This window comes from Pseudophryne corroboree, chromosome 5 (genome assembly GCF_028390025.1).
Source record: "Pseudophryne corroboree isolate aPseCor3 chromosome 5, aPseCor3.hap2, whole genome shotgun sequence".
In the NCBI taxonomy this organism is placed as follows: domain Eukaryota; kingdom Metazoa; phylum Chordata; class Amphibia; order Anura; family Myobatrachidae; genus Pseudophryne; species Pseudophryne corroboree.
This window is the reverse complement of record NC_086448.1, coordinates 665,946,672-665,959,245: the sequence shown is the minus strand read 5'-3', so window position 1 is coordinate 665,959,245 and position 12,574 is coordinate 665,946,672. Positions and strand designations below refer to the sequence as shown.

Here is a 12,574-nt window from a genome sequence, read left to right as displayed (position 1 = left end):
ATTCCTGCTACTCTGTATAGGACCATTAATAATATATCTGTGATCTGATTCAATGAAAAGTAACTACAGTACAGTCGCAAAATCACAAATCTAAAAAAAACTGAGCTGTTAAGTATTCGTCATTCCTAATTAAAGTCATAAAAAGGAATATACAAAGTAACATAGGGGGTCATTCCAAACCGATCTCTCGCTGCAGTTTGTCGCAGCGCAGTGATCGGGTCAGAAATGTGCATGCACCGGCACCTCAGTGCGCCGGCGCACAAGGCAGCTTTCGTTACCTAGCGATCGCCTCTGATACAGAGGCAGTTGCTAGGCGGGAGGGGGCTGAACGGCGGTGTTAAGCCGCCGTTTAGGGGGAGCAGTCCGGCCAACGCAGGCGTGGGCGGACCGTTGGGGGGGGGGCGAGCCGCGGCGGCTGCGTGATGTCTCACACAACCGCTGTGGCCAGCGGGAGCGGCGAGCAACTCCCGGACAGCCGCAGGAGCTGCGCTGGCCGGGAGTTACTCCTCAAATACAAAGGCATCGCCTCTGGGCGTCCCCCCACATATCTGAGTAAACGATCGTAGCTGTGCTAAATTTAGCACAGCTACGATCAACTCGGAATGACCCCCATAGTAACATAGTTTCTGAGGTTGAAAAAGACAATTTGTCCATCGAGTCCAACCTGTTAGTGCTCTCCTACACTTTGTTATTTTTAGGACTAATTTTATCTGTTGTGAATGTCGGCCGTTCTGTTTATTACTCTTTTTTTTTTTTTACTATATTGCGTGATCTACCCACCATAACCCTTTATATCCTTATACATTAGGAATTAATCTAGCCCATTATTAAAAGTAATGACCAAGTCTGCCATTACTACTCTCTCAGGCAAGGAATTCCAAATATGTATTGTCCTTACTGTGAAGAAACCTTTCCATCTCTGTATGCAAAATCTCTTCTCCTCTAACCTAAGCAGATGTCCACGTGTCCTTTGTGTTGATCTTACCAAAAACAAATCCTCCGCAAGCTCTGTGTATTGTCCCCTTATATATTTGTAAATGTTAATCATGTCCCCTCTTAATCTCCTCTTTTCCAGTGTGAATATGCCTAGTCTATCAAGCCTTTACTCATATTCTAGCGTCTCCAATCCCTTAATCAATTTGGTCACCTGTCTCAGAACCTTTTCTAGCTCCAAGATATCCTTTTTGAAGTATGATGCCCAAAATTGTGCACAGTATTTGAGATGTGGCCTCATTAGGGATTTTTATAATGGTAGTATAACACACTCATCCATTGCATCAATTCCCCGCTTTATGCATGCTAATACCTTGTTTGCCTTCTTTGCTGCAATCCTACTTTGGGTACTGCTGCTTAGTTTGATATCTATGTGAACAACTAAGTCTTTTTCCAGTACAGAATCCAATAATTTTACCCCATTTAGTATGTAGGTAGTATTTTTCTTCTTGCTACCAAAGTGTATTACCTTACACTTGTCTGTATTGAACCTCATTCCTCATTTAGCAGCCCATGCTTCCAGTTTAAATAAGTTGTTCTGAAGAGACTGAGCATCCCCCTCCGAATTTATAACCTTACACAGTTTGGTATCGTCTGCAAAAATGTACACCATACTCTCAAGACCTAGATCATTTATGAAAATGTTGAAAAATAGTGGTCCAAGTACAGACCCTTGTGGCACGCCACTTAGTACTTTAGTCCAATTCAAAAAAGTACCATTAACCACAACTCGCTGCTCCCTATTATCCAACCAATTTCTAACCCAAGTGCATATTGTGCTTCCCGGACCCAGAATACTGTAATGCTTTTTCTTGCAAGCATTAACTATAACTTCAGCAATGTAGTAAGTTTTTAATGTTGATCCACAAGCAGAAACATTTATTACAGGTTGGGTTTCATGTGACCGGCGGTTGTGAGACTGCCGGTCACCTTACTGACAGCGGGATCCCGGCTTTTAGATGGCTGGCGCAAGGGGGGGGGGATGACGAGCATAAAAATCCCATTGTGGACACCCACTAGTGCCTGTTGGTCGGCATGATCACCGTTCGGCATCCCAGCGTCGGTATAGTGACCGTGATAGCCGCATCCCATTTATTACAATAACAATATATGCAAGTGTTCTTGGTCTTCATGTTTGTTCTGGAAAAGCAGTCTACCTCATACTGCATGTTACACTGTAGATAGTATTTCACTGTCAGAGTCTTTCCTTTTTTCCCTTCCTCTTGGTCAATGTCAATAACATGGATGCTTCCCGTCTTAAGGATTAAATCACTGGTATCAACTTGACTTCTGTTGTCATCCACTTCCATGTATTTTCCTCTTGTCTTCTGTTTAGCTTTCATAAGAGCTTCCTTTAAATGTTGCTTGAGTTCAATGTCTGGACAATATACATAATCATAAGCAGCACTAGCACAGATTGCTCCAAGAATCGGTCCAATCCAATAAATCTACAACAAAAAAATATGCATGTCAAATGTATTTTTGTAAAATTATGAAGTGGAACATATTATAAACTCCAGACCCAAAGACCAAGGAGTGATTTTTTTGGTCGGATGAGTCCTTAAATTCAATAACATTTTTTCAAAATGTAAGTTTTTTAAATTATTCTTTATAACATGCTATACAACAATTGCCGTTGTTTTTAGAATGAAAAGTTTGCTGTCTTAAAGGAATGTAAAAAGAGATAACAGTATACAGATAGGGCGCATAACACTAACACCTTAAATAAGCCCAACTACCAAACCATGTGGTGCACAGATCCCATTAAGAACAGATGTGTGGCTTGATACACGATGGCTCTAATAAAATAAACACATAAGAAAACAAACAACATATTGGGAAAACATACAGGAGTAATTTAAATTGTGTGCAAAAAGCCATAGGTCTTGGAGTTTGTGCGAGAATGCCCATGTTTTTAAAGTGGCAATAATTTCCAAGGCAAAACCAACCTAGTTTTGCCTTTTAAATGATTGGTGCTTTAAAAATACGGGCATTCTCGCACATTTATTCCCTTTACCTAGGGCAGAGAATACGACTAAAAGGTAAAAGAGAACATAGTCTCAACAGTTTACTGGCATATTCACCTTACACCAACCAGTATTCTGAGCTGAGTGTCACACAAGTGCTATTTCACCTATGAGGAGAAACCTCATTAGACCTCCACGTTTTCCCCATATACGGCGTCCAACTATATACAAACCTCAGGTACTGCTCCGAGGCCAGAAAATGCACAGATTTTGAAGGTTTTGTCAGAACCTAGTCATTTAGACAATTTGCAAATGGTTATTACTATACAAAGTTCAAGAGCAGCTCCAACTCAGCCTATCTCTATTCAACCATCCTCCTTTTCTTGTCTGCATTTACCATCTCCTTGCACATTTGATGGTAATCCCAAGGAGTGCAGAGGATTTATCAACCTATGTGAGATTTATTTTGAGATACTACTGTACCTTGGAACTACCCTACACCCAGGAATAAAGTTGCTAATATTATTTCATTGCTATCCTGACAAGCCCTTGCCTGGGCATCACCCTTATGGGAGGCATTTGATCACATATTTACTGACTATCCTCATTTCATTAGTACATTTTGGAGAACATTTGATGAGCCAAGAGAACAAGTTCTGCTGTAGCTGATAGATTGCGTCTTAGACCAGGCTCTCGCACTGTAGGCCAATATATCATCTAGTTTCATACCCTGGCTTCAGATTTAAACAGGAATGAGGACACTTTATACACTGCTCTCTGGGGAGGCTTGCCTGACCGAATGAAGGATGAGGTGTGCACTTGGGAGCTACCTACCTTCCTTGACAGTTTGATTACTTTATGCACTAAAGTTGATCATTGTTTCCGAGAATGTATTCTTGAGGAGAAGGGGGCTGATCAGTTTTGTTTGCAAGAGACTTTTCATCTCGGACAATCCTCAACTACAGACATAAAGATCGACTAAAACCAGAGAAGCAGCAAAGGCGCCTTCAAGAAAAACTTTTTTTAAACTGTGCTGAACCTGGCCATCTTGTTGGAGCTTGATCCAAACATTGGGAAACTCCCAAGCCTGAACTAGTATCTGTCTGAACCAGATTGTACTATATTTGTGGCATTTAGACATGGCCAAGAGTCTAAATACCTTCCAGCCCTATTTGACTCTGTGGTGACTGGGAACTTTGTCACCTCAGTCTTACCCAAGGAATTGGCTCTTTTACTTGATCCATTACCCAGACCGAATCACCTTACTGCAGTTGATGGCAGTCACATACAAGGAGGTGTCATCACCCACAAGACTTCTCCTTGGAATTGTTTGTAGGAGTGCTACATTCAAAGACATTGAATTTATTTTTCATTCCAAAAGCCTCTAATGTTTTGGTGCTTAACCTTCCTTGGCTGTAAAGACCCAATCCACAAATTGACTGGTGTAATCTCAAATTCTTTCTTACGGAATGAGTTGTAAAGATTCCTGTACTTCTTCTCCAGTCCTCTAAAATGTCAAAGCGTCTCTCTCTCCAGTCTTGTGAAACTCTAGAGCTACTGCTTTACTTGCTCCTTATAGAGACTTTATTGATGTTTTTAGCAAACAAGTTGCTGAGATGCATCATCTGCATCAAGAATGGGATTATTTTATTGATTTAATACCCAATAAAACATCCTAGAAGATGCCCTTAGCCTTAATCTTAAATGGTGTAAACTGCTTTAAACTAGAGATGTGCGGTGGGCACTTTTCATGTTTTGTGTTTTGGCTTTTGCTCTGGATCCCCGATCGTGTTTTGGATCTGGATAGGTTTTGCCAAAACCACCTTTTCGGGTTTTGGTTTTGGATCTGGATGATTTTTCACAAAAACATAAAAATTGCTAAAAATCACAGAATTTGGGGGTCATTTTGATCCTACGGTATTATTAACCTTAATAACATTCATTTCCACTCATTTCCAGTCTATTCTGAACACCTCACCCCTCACAATATTATTTTTAGGCCTAAAAGTTGCACCGAGGTAGCTGTATGACTAAGCTAAGCGACACAAGTGTGCGGCACAAACACCTTGCCCATCTAGGAGTGGCACTACAGTGGCAGACAGGATGGCACTTAAAAAAACTAGTCCCCAAACAGCACATCATGCAAAGAAATAAAAGAGGTGCAATGAGGTAGGTGTATGACTAAGCTACAGTAAGCGACAAAAGTGTATGGCACAAGCACCTGGCCCATCTAGGAGTGGCACTGCAGTGGGAGACAGGATGGCACATAAAAAAAACTAGGCCCCAAACAGCACATCATGCAAAGAAGAAAAAGAGGTGCAATGAGGTAGCTGTATAACTAAACTAAGCGACACAAGTGTAAGGAACAAACACCTGGCCCATCTAGGAGTGGCATTGCAGTCCCACTGCACTAATGGTGCATACCAGATGCACGTCTAACACCAACATAGCTGTCAAGGCCTCAGTTATCCGCTTTGCAACAGGATGACTGCTGTCATATTTCATCTTCCTCACAAAGGACTGTTGGACAGTCATTTGCTTAGTACAAGTGGTCTTCCAACTTCCCCTCTGGGATGACGATCGACTCCCAGCAGCAACAACAGCAGCAGCGCAGCAGTAGGAGGAAGTGGTTCTTGATCTTTCCCTATTTTATGCTCCAAATTTTTGTTCTCCATTATCTTTCTGGAGTTATATAATAAAATGCAGCACAGGAGAGCATACCTCTACACCACACAGGGCAAACCCTGTAAAAATTATTTGGATTAAATATTAATAACCCCTTTAGTTGGAGTAATTAATATACAGCACAGGACAGCACCACTGAACTTATATGGCAGCACCACTGGACTGGACTTATACGGCGGTACCACTGGACTGGATTTATATGGCTGTACCACTAGATTTATACGGCAGTACCACTGGATTGGATTTATTCGGCAGTATCACTGGATTTATACGGCAGTATAACTGGACATATACGGCAGTATCAGTGGACTTATATGGCAATATCACTGGACTTATATGGCAGTACCACTGGACTGGATTTATACGGCAGTATCACTGGACTTATATGTTAGTACCACTGGACATATAAGTCAGTTTTATTTGAATTATACGGCAGTACCACTGCACATATACGGCATTATCACTGGACTTATACGGCAGTACCACTGGACATATACGGCAGTATCACTGGACTAATACAGTAGTATCACTGGACTAATATGGTAGTATCACTGGACTTTTACAGCAGTATCACCGGCTTTATACGGCAGTACCACTGGACTGGATTTATACAGCAGTACCACTGGATTTATATGGTAGTACCACTGGACTGGATTTATACGGTAGTACCACTGGACATATACGGCAGTATCACTGGACTGATATGGCAGTATCACTGGACATATACGGCAGTACCACTGGACTAATACGGTAGTATCACTGGACTTTTACAGCAGTATCACTGCCTTTATACGGCAGTACCACTGGACTGAATTTATATGGCAGTACCACTGGATTTATATGGTAGTACCACTAGACTGGATTTATATGGCAGTACCACTGGATTGATATGGCAGTATCACTGGACTGATACGGCAGTACCACTGGACATATATGACAGTATCACTGGACTTATACGGCAGTACCACTGGATTGGATTTATACAGCAGTACCATTGCGCTGGATTTATACGGCAGTACCACTGGATTTATACGGCAGTACCACTGGACTGGATTTATACGACCGCATCACTGGACTTATACGGTAGTACCACTGGTCATATACGGCAGTATCATTTGAATTATGCAGCTGTATCACTGGACTTATACGGCAGTACCACTGGACTGGATTGAGACGGCAGTATCACTGGACTTATACGGCAGTACAACTGGACATATACGGCAGTATCACTGGACTTATACGGCAGTACCACTGGACTTATATGGCAGTATCTCTGGACTTATACGGCAGTACGTGAAAGTGTATGATGGTGTATCCGGGGCGCCCTCTTTCTGTGGCTATGTGGGAAGGCCAAATCAATGGTCTCCTTATTAAACAAATGAGTGGGTAAACTCAATATGGGTGTGGTAACAATTATTGCTGTAACACTTGTTGGTGGCAGCGGCCTGCTACCACCAACAAGTGTTACAGCAATAATTGTTACCACACCCATATTGAGTTTACCCACTCATTTGTTTGATAAGGAGACCATTGATTTGGCCTTCCCACATAGCTACAGAAAGAGGGCGCCCCGGATACACCATCATACACTTTCACGTTCTATTTTTTGGGGAGAGATGGAAAACCCCGCAGGTGCATCTGAGGCTGCCCATCTCCTTTCTAGTGCCCAATAAGTTATCCCACACTTTTCATTTATACGGCAGTATGTCTGGACTGGATTTATACGGCAGTACCACTGGACTGGATTTAAATGGCAGTACAATTGGGCTGGATTTATATGGCAGTACCACTGGACTTATATGGCAGTATCATTTGAATTATACGGCAGCATCACTGGACTTATACGGCAGTACCAATGGACTGGATTGATACGGCAGTATCAGTGGACTTATACGGCAGTACCACTGGACATACACGGCAGTATCACTGGACTTATACTGCAGTATCACTGGACTTATATGGCAGTACCACTTGACTGGATTTAAACGGCAGTACCACTGGACTAGATTTATACGGCAGTACTATTGGGCTGGCAGTAATACTGGACTGGATTTATACAGCAGTATCACTGGACTTATACGGCAGTACCACTGGACATATACGGCAGCATCATTTGAATTATACGGCAGTATCACTGGACTTATACGGCAGTACCTATGGACTGGATTTATACGGCAGTATCACTGGATATATATGGCAGTATCACTGGACTTATACAGCAGTTTAACTGGACTTATATGGCAGTACCACTGTACATACAGTATATGGCAGTATCACTGGACTTATATGGCAGTACCACTGGACATATACGGCAGTATCACTGGACATATACGGCAGTATCACTGGACATATACGGCAGAACCACTGGACATATACGGCAGTATCACTGGACATATACGGCAGTACCACTGGACTGGACTTATATGGCATTATCACTGGACTTATATGGCAGTACCACCGGACATATATGGCAGTATCACTGAACTTATATGGCAGTACCACTGGACTTACACAGCAGCACAGGGACACCACCACTGGACTGATGCAGGACAACACAGCACCACTGCAATGGACTGGACTTATACAGCAGCACTGGATATATGGCAGCAGAGGACACCACCACTGTGACTGGACTGATGCAGCACAACACACCACCACTGGACTGATGCAGAACACAGCATGCTGCACGACTGGACTGGACTTATACAACATCACTGGACATATGGCAGCAGAGGACACCACCACTTTGACTGGACTGATGCAGCAGAAGACATCACCACTGGACTGATGCAGCACATCATAGCACTGGAATGACACACATAAGACAGAGCAGGTCGCCACACCACTTTTCCACACAGACAGTCACTGAGGATAGAGACACTTCCTCTCGCTACACTCTCCAGGACTGGAGTGAAAATGGCGGCGAAGCATGGCTCCGTATATGGAATCCAAATCCTGCTAGAATCCGACAGCGGAATGATGACGTTTTGACTCGTTCTGGTTTCCGAGTCTGGCAGGAAGTCCCGAGACGGACTCGGATCCGTGCTTGGGACGTGAAGTTCGGGGGGGGGGGTTCGGTTCTCAGAGAACCAAGCCCGCTCATCTCTACTTTAATCCTATAGAGGCATAGTAGGAGAGAGATCTTACTCTGCCCCCTCCAGCCTCCATCTGGCGCTGTGTCAGATTTCACCAAAATGTTGGCAAAGTAACTACCAGGGACAATGGTTATTTCAATAGTTCACTTAGTACATAGTGGAATATTTTCATAAAAAATTTAAATATCCACATACAGTTGTGTTCTATACATCTTGCCTCAATTCACCATGTGGTGGGAAATGACTGGTGTGTGTGAACTGAAAAGTCCCATGCAACTCCATTAGCGCCAGGCATCTTGTTTTGCCAAAAATGTATTGCTATATGAATAGGACGCACAAACAGACTCAGCTGTTTAAAATGATATGCGCCATGCCTATATTCTGTGTGCGTCTGTGGCTTTAATTGATTATGAAATCATAGGCGTGCGCACGGGGGGTTCCTGGTGCGCACAGGCACCCCCTAATGTGCGGCACGCTCCTCAGACACTAATGCCAGGAAGCCGGGACAGATCATCCTAGGCCGGTCCCATGGTCCCCTTGGCGGAATGCACTCACCCCTTCTTTGAAGGGCCGGCTGCCGCGATCGGAGCAGTGAACATTTGTGAACAGCTTCTGCGCGCATATGAAACTTAAATTAAATTGGCCTCCCATGGGCCTTTGCGAACCCGGGATCCCCACTTGTAGCTCCGCCTCCTTCAATGTGTATCCCGCGGGTCCAGGCTCGGACTCCGGAAGCAGTGCACTGGCATGCTGCAGCCAGCAACACAGCACAGCCAGTCAGCAACACTGAGCAGGCGGACTGTATGTCACACTAGTGTGACAGTAAGTAAAAATGTCTTAACTGTTGCTTTTTTTGTATTAAGCCTTTTTATTTATATAGTTTCTATATAATGTGTGTATCAATATTAAGGAGCAGCTGTCAAGTGATATATATATATATATATATATATATATATATATATATGTATTTATATATAAAATTTAATTCATTCGGCAATCTCCTCTCCAATATACTGTACATCTCGCTGGGTGTCATACAAAAAAAGCATGTAGCAAGATAAACAATATGGCAGCACTCACAGCATATACATGAGAATAGGAAGCCCGATCTCGCAACGATACAATGACATTATATACTCCTGATGAAAATTTCTGTATTTAGGCCCTCATTCCGAGTTGTTCGCTCGTTGCAGAATATCGCTATATTGCGATTAGTCGCTTACTGCGCATTCGCAATGTTCGCAGAGCGCATGCGCTTAGTTATTTTACTCAAAAGTTAGGTATTTTACTCACGGCATTACGAGGATTTTTCTTCGTTCTGGTGATCGGAGTGTGATTGACAGGAAGTGGGTGTTTCTGGGCGGAAACTGGCCGTTTTATGGGTGTGTGTGAAAAAACGCTGCCGTTTCTGGGAAAAACGCGGGAGTGGCTGGAGAAACGGGGGAGTGCCTGGGCGAACGCTGGGTGTGTTTGTGAAGTCAAACCAGGAACGAAACTGACTGAACTGATCGCAGTGGCAGAGTAAGTGTCGAGCTACTCAGAAACTAGAGATGTGCACTTGAAATTTTTCGGGTTTTGTGTTTTGGTTTTGGGTTCGGTTCCGCGGCCGTGTTTTGGGTTCGACCGCGTTTTGGCAAAACCTCACTGAATTTTTTTTGTCGGATTCGGGTGTGTTTTGGATTCGGGTGTTTTTTTCAAAAAACCCTAAAAAACAGCTTAAATCATAGAATTTGGGGGTCATTTTGATCCCAAAGTATTATTAACCTCAAAAACCATAATTTCCACTCATTTTCAGTCTATTCTGAATACCTCACACCTCACAATATTATTTTTAGTCCTAAAATTTGCACCGAGGTAGCTGTGTGAGTAAGATAAGCGACCCTAGTGGCCGACACAAACACCGGGCCCATCTAGGAGTGGCACTGCAGTGTCACGCAGGATGGCCCTTCCAAAAAACACTCCCCAAACAGCACATGACGCAAAGAAAAAAAGAGGCGCAATGAGGTAGCTGTGTGAGTAAGATAAGCGACCCTAGTGGCCGACACAAACACCGGGCCCATCTAGGAGTGGCACTGAAGTGTCACGCAGGATGGCCCTTCCAAAAAACACTCCCCAAACAGCACATGACGCAAAGAAAAAAAGAGGCGCAATGAGGTAGCTGTGTGAGTAAGATAAGCGACCCTAGTGGCCGACACAAACACCGGGCCCATCTAGGAGTGGCACTGCAGTGTCACGCAGGATGGCCCTTCCAAAAAACACTCCCCAAACAGCACATGACGCAAAGAAAAAAAGAGGCGCAATGAGGTAGCTGTGTGAGTAAGATAAGCGACCCTAGTGGCCGACACAAACACCGGGCCCATCTAGGAGTGGCACTGCAGTGTCACGCAGGATGGCCCTTCCAAAAAACACTCCCCAAACAGCACATGACGCAAAGAAAAAAAGAGGCGCAATGAGGTAGCTGTGTGAGTAAGATAAGCGACCCTAGTGGCCGACACAAACACCGGGCCCATCTAGGAGTGGCACTGCAGTGTCACGCAGGATGGCCCTTCCAAAAAACACTCCCCAAACAGCACATGACGCAAAGAAAAAAAGAGGCGCAATGAGGTAGCTGTGTGAGTAAGATAAGCGACCCTAGTGGCCGACACAAACACCGGGCCCATCTAGGAGTGGCACTGCAGTGTCACGCAGGATGGCCCTTCCAAAAAACACTCCCCAAACAGCACATGACGCAAAGAAAAAAAGAGACGCAATGAGGTAGCTGTGTGAGTAAGATAAGCGACCCTAGTGGCCGACACAAACACCTGGCCCATCTAGGAGTGTCACTGCAGTGTCACGCAGGATGGCCCTTCCAAAAAACACTCCCCAAACAGCACATGACGCAAAGAAAAATTAAAGAAAAAAGAGGTGCAAGATGGAATTGTCCTTGGGCCCTCCCACCCACCCTTATGTTGTATAAACAGGACATGCACACTTTAACCAACCCATCATTTCAGTGACAGGGTCTGCCACACGACTGTGACTGAAATGACGGGTTGGTTTGGACCCCCACCGAAAAAGAAGCAATTAATCTCTCCTTGCACAAACTGGCTCTACAGAGGCAAGATGTCCACCTCATCATCATCCTCCGATATATCACCGTGTACATCCCCCTCCTCACAGATTATCAATTCGTCCCCACTGGAACCCACCATCTCAGCTCCCTGTGTACTTTGTGGAGGCAATTGCTGCTGGTCAATGTCTCCACGGAGGAATTGATTATAATTCATTTTAATGAACATCATCTTCTCCACATTTTCTGGAAGTAACCTCGTACGCCGATTGCTGACAAGGTGAGCGGCGGCACTAAACACTCTTTCGGAGTACACACTTGTGGGAGGGCAACTTAGGTAGAATAAAGCCAGTTTGTGCAAGGGCCTCCAAATTGCCTCTTTTTCCTGCCAGTATAAGTACGGACTGTGTGACGTGCCTACTTGGATGCGGTCACTCATATAATCCTCCACCATTCTTTCAATGGGGAGAGAATCATATGCAGTGACAGTAGACGACATGTCCGTAATCGTTGACAGGTCCTTCAGTCTGGACCAGATGTCAGCATCAGCAGTCGCTCCAGACTGCCCTGCATCACCGCCAGCGGGTGGGCTCGGAATTCTGAGCCTTTTCCTCGCACCCCCAGTTGCGGGAGAATGTGAAGGAGGAGATGTTGACAGGTCGCGTTCCGCTTGACTTGACAATTTTCTCACCAGCAGGTCTTTGAACCCCAGCAGACTTGTGTCTGCCGGAAAGAGAGATCCAAGGTAGGTTTTAAATCTAGGATCGAGCACGGTCGCCAAAATG

At 44.3% G+C, this 12,574-nt stretch overlaps 1 pseudogene; it reads right to left on the bottom strand.

The window, feature by feature from the left end:
• Positions 1-2,078: 2,078 nt before the first annotated feature.
• Positions 2,079-12,574, bottom strand: part of LOC134929297 (aquaporin-4-like) — a 61,433-nt pseudogene continuing 50,937 nt past the window's right edge.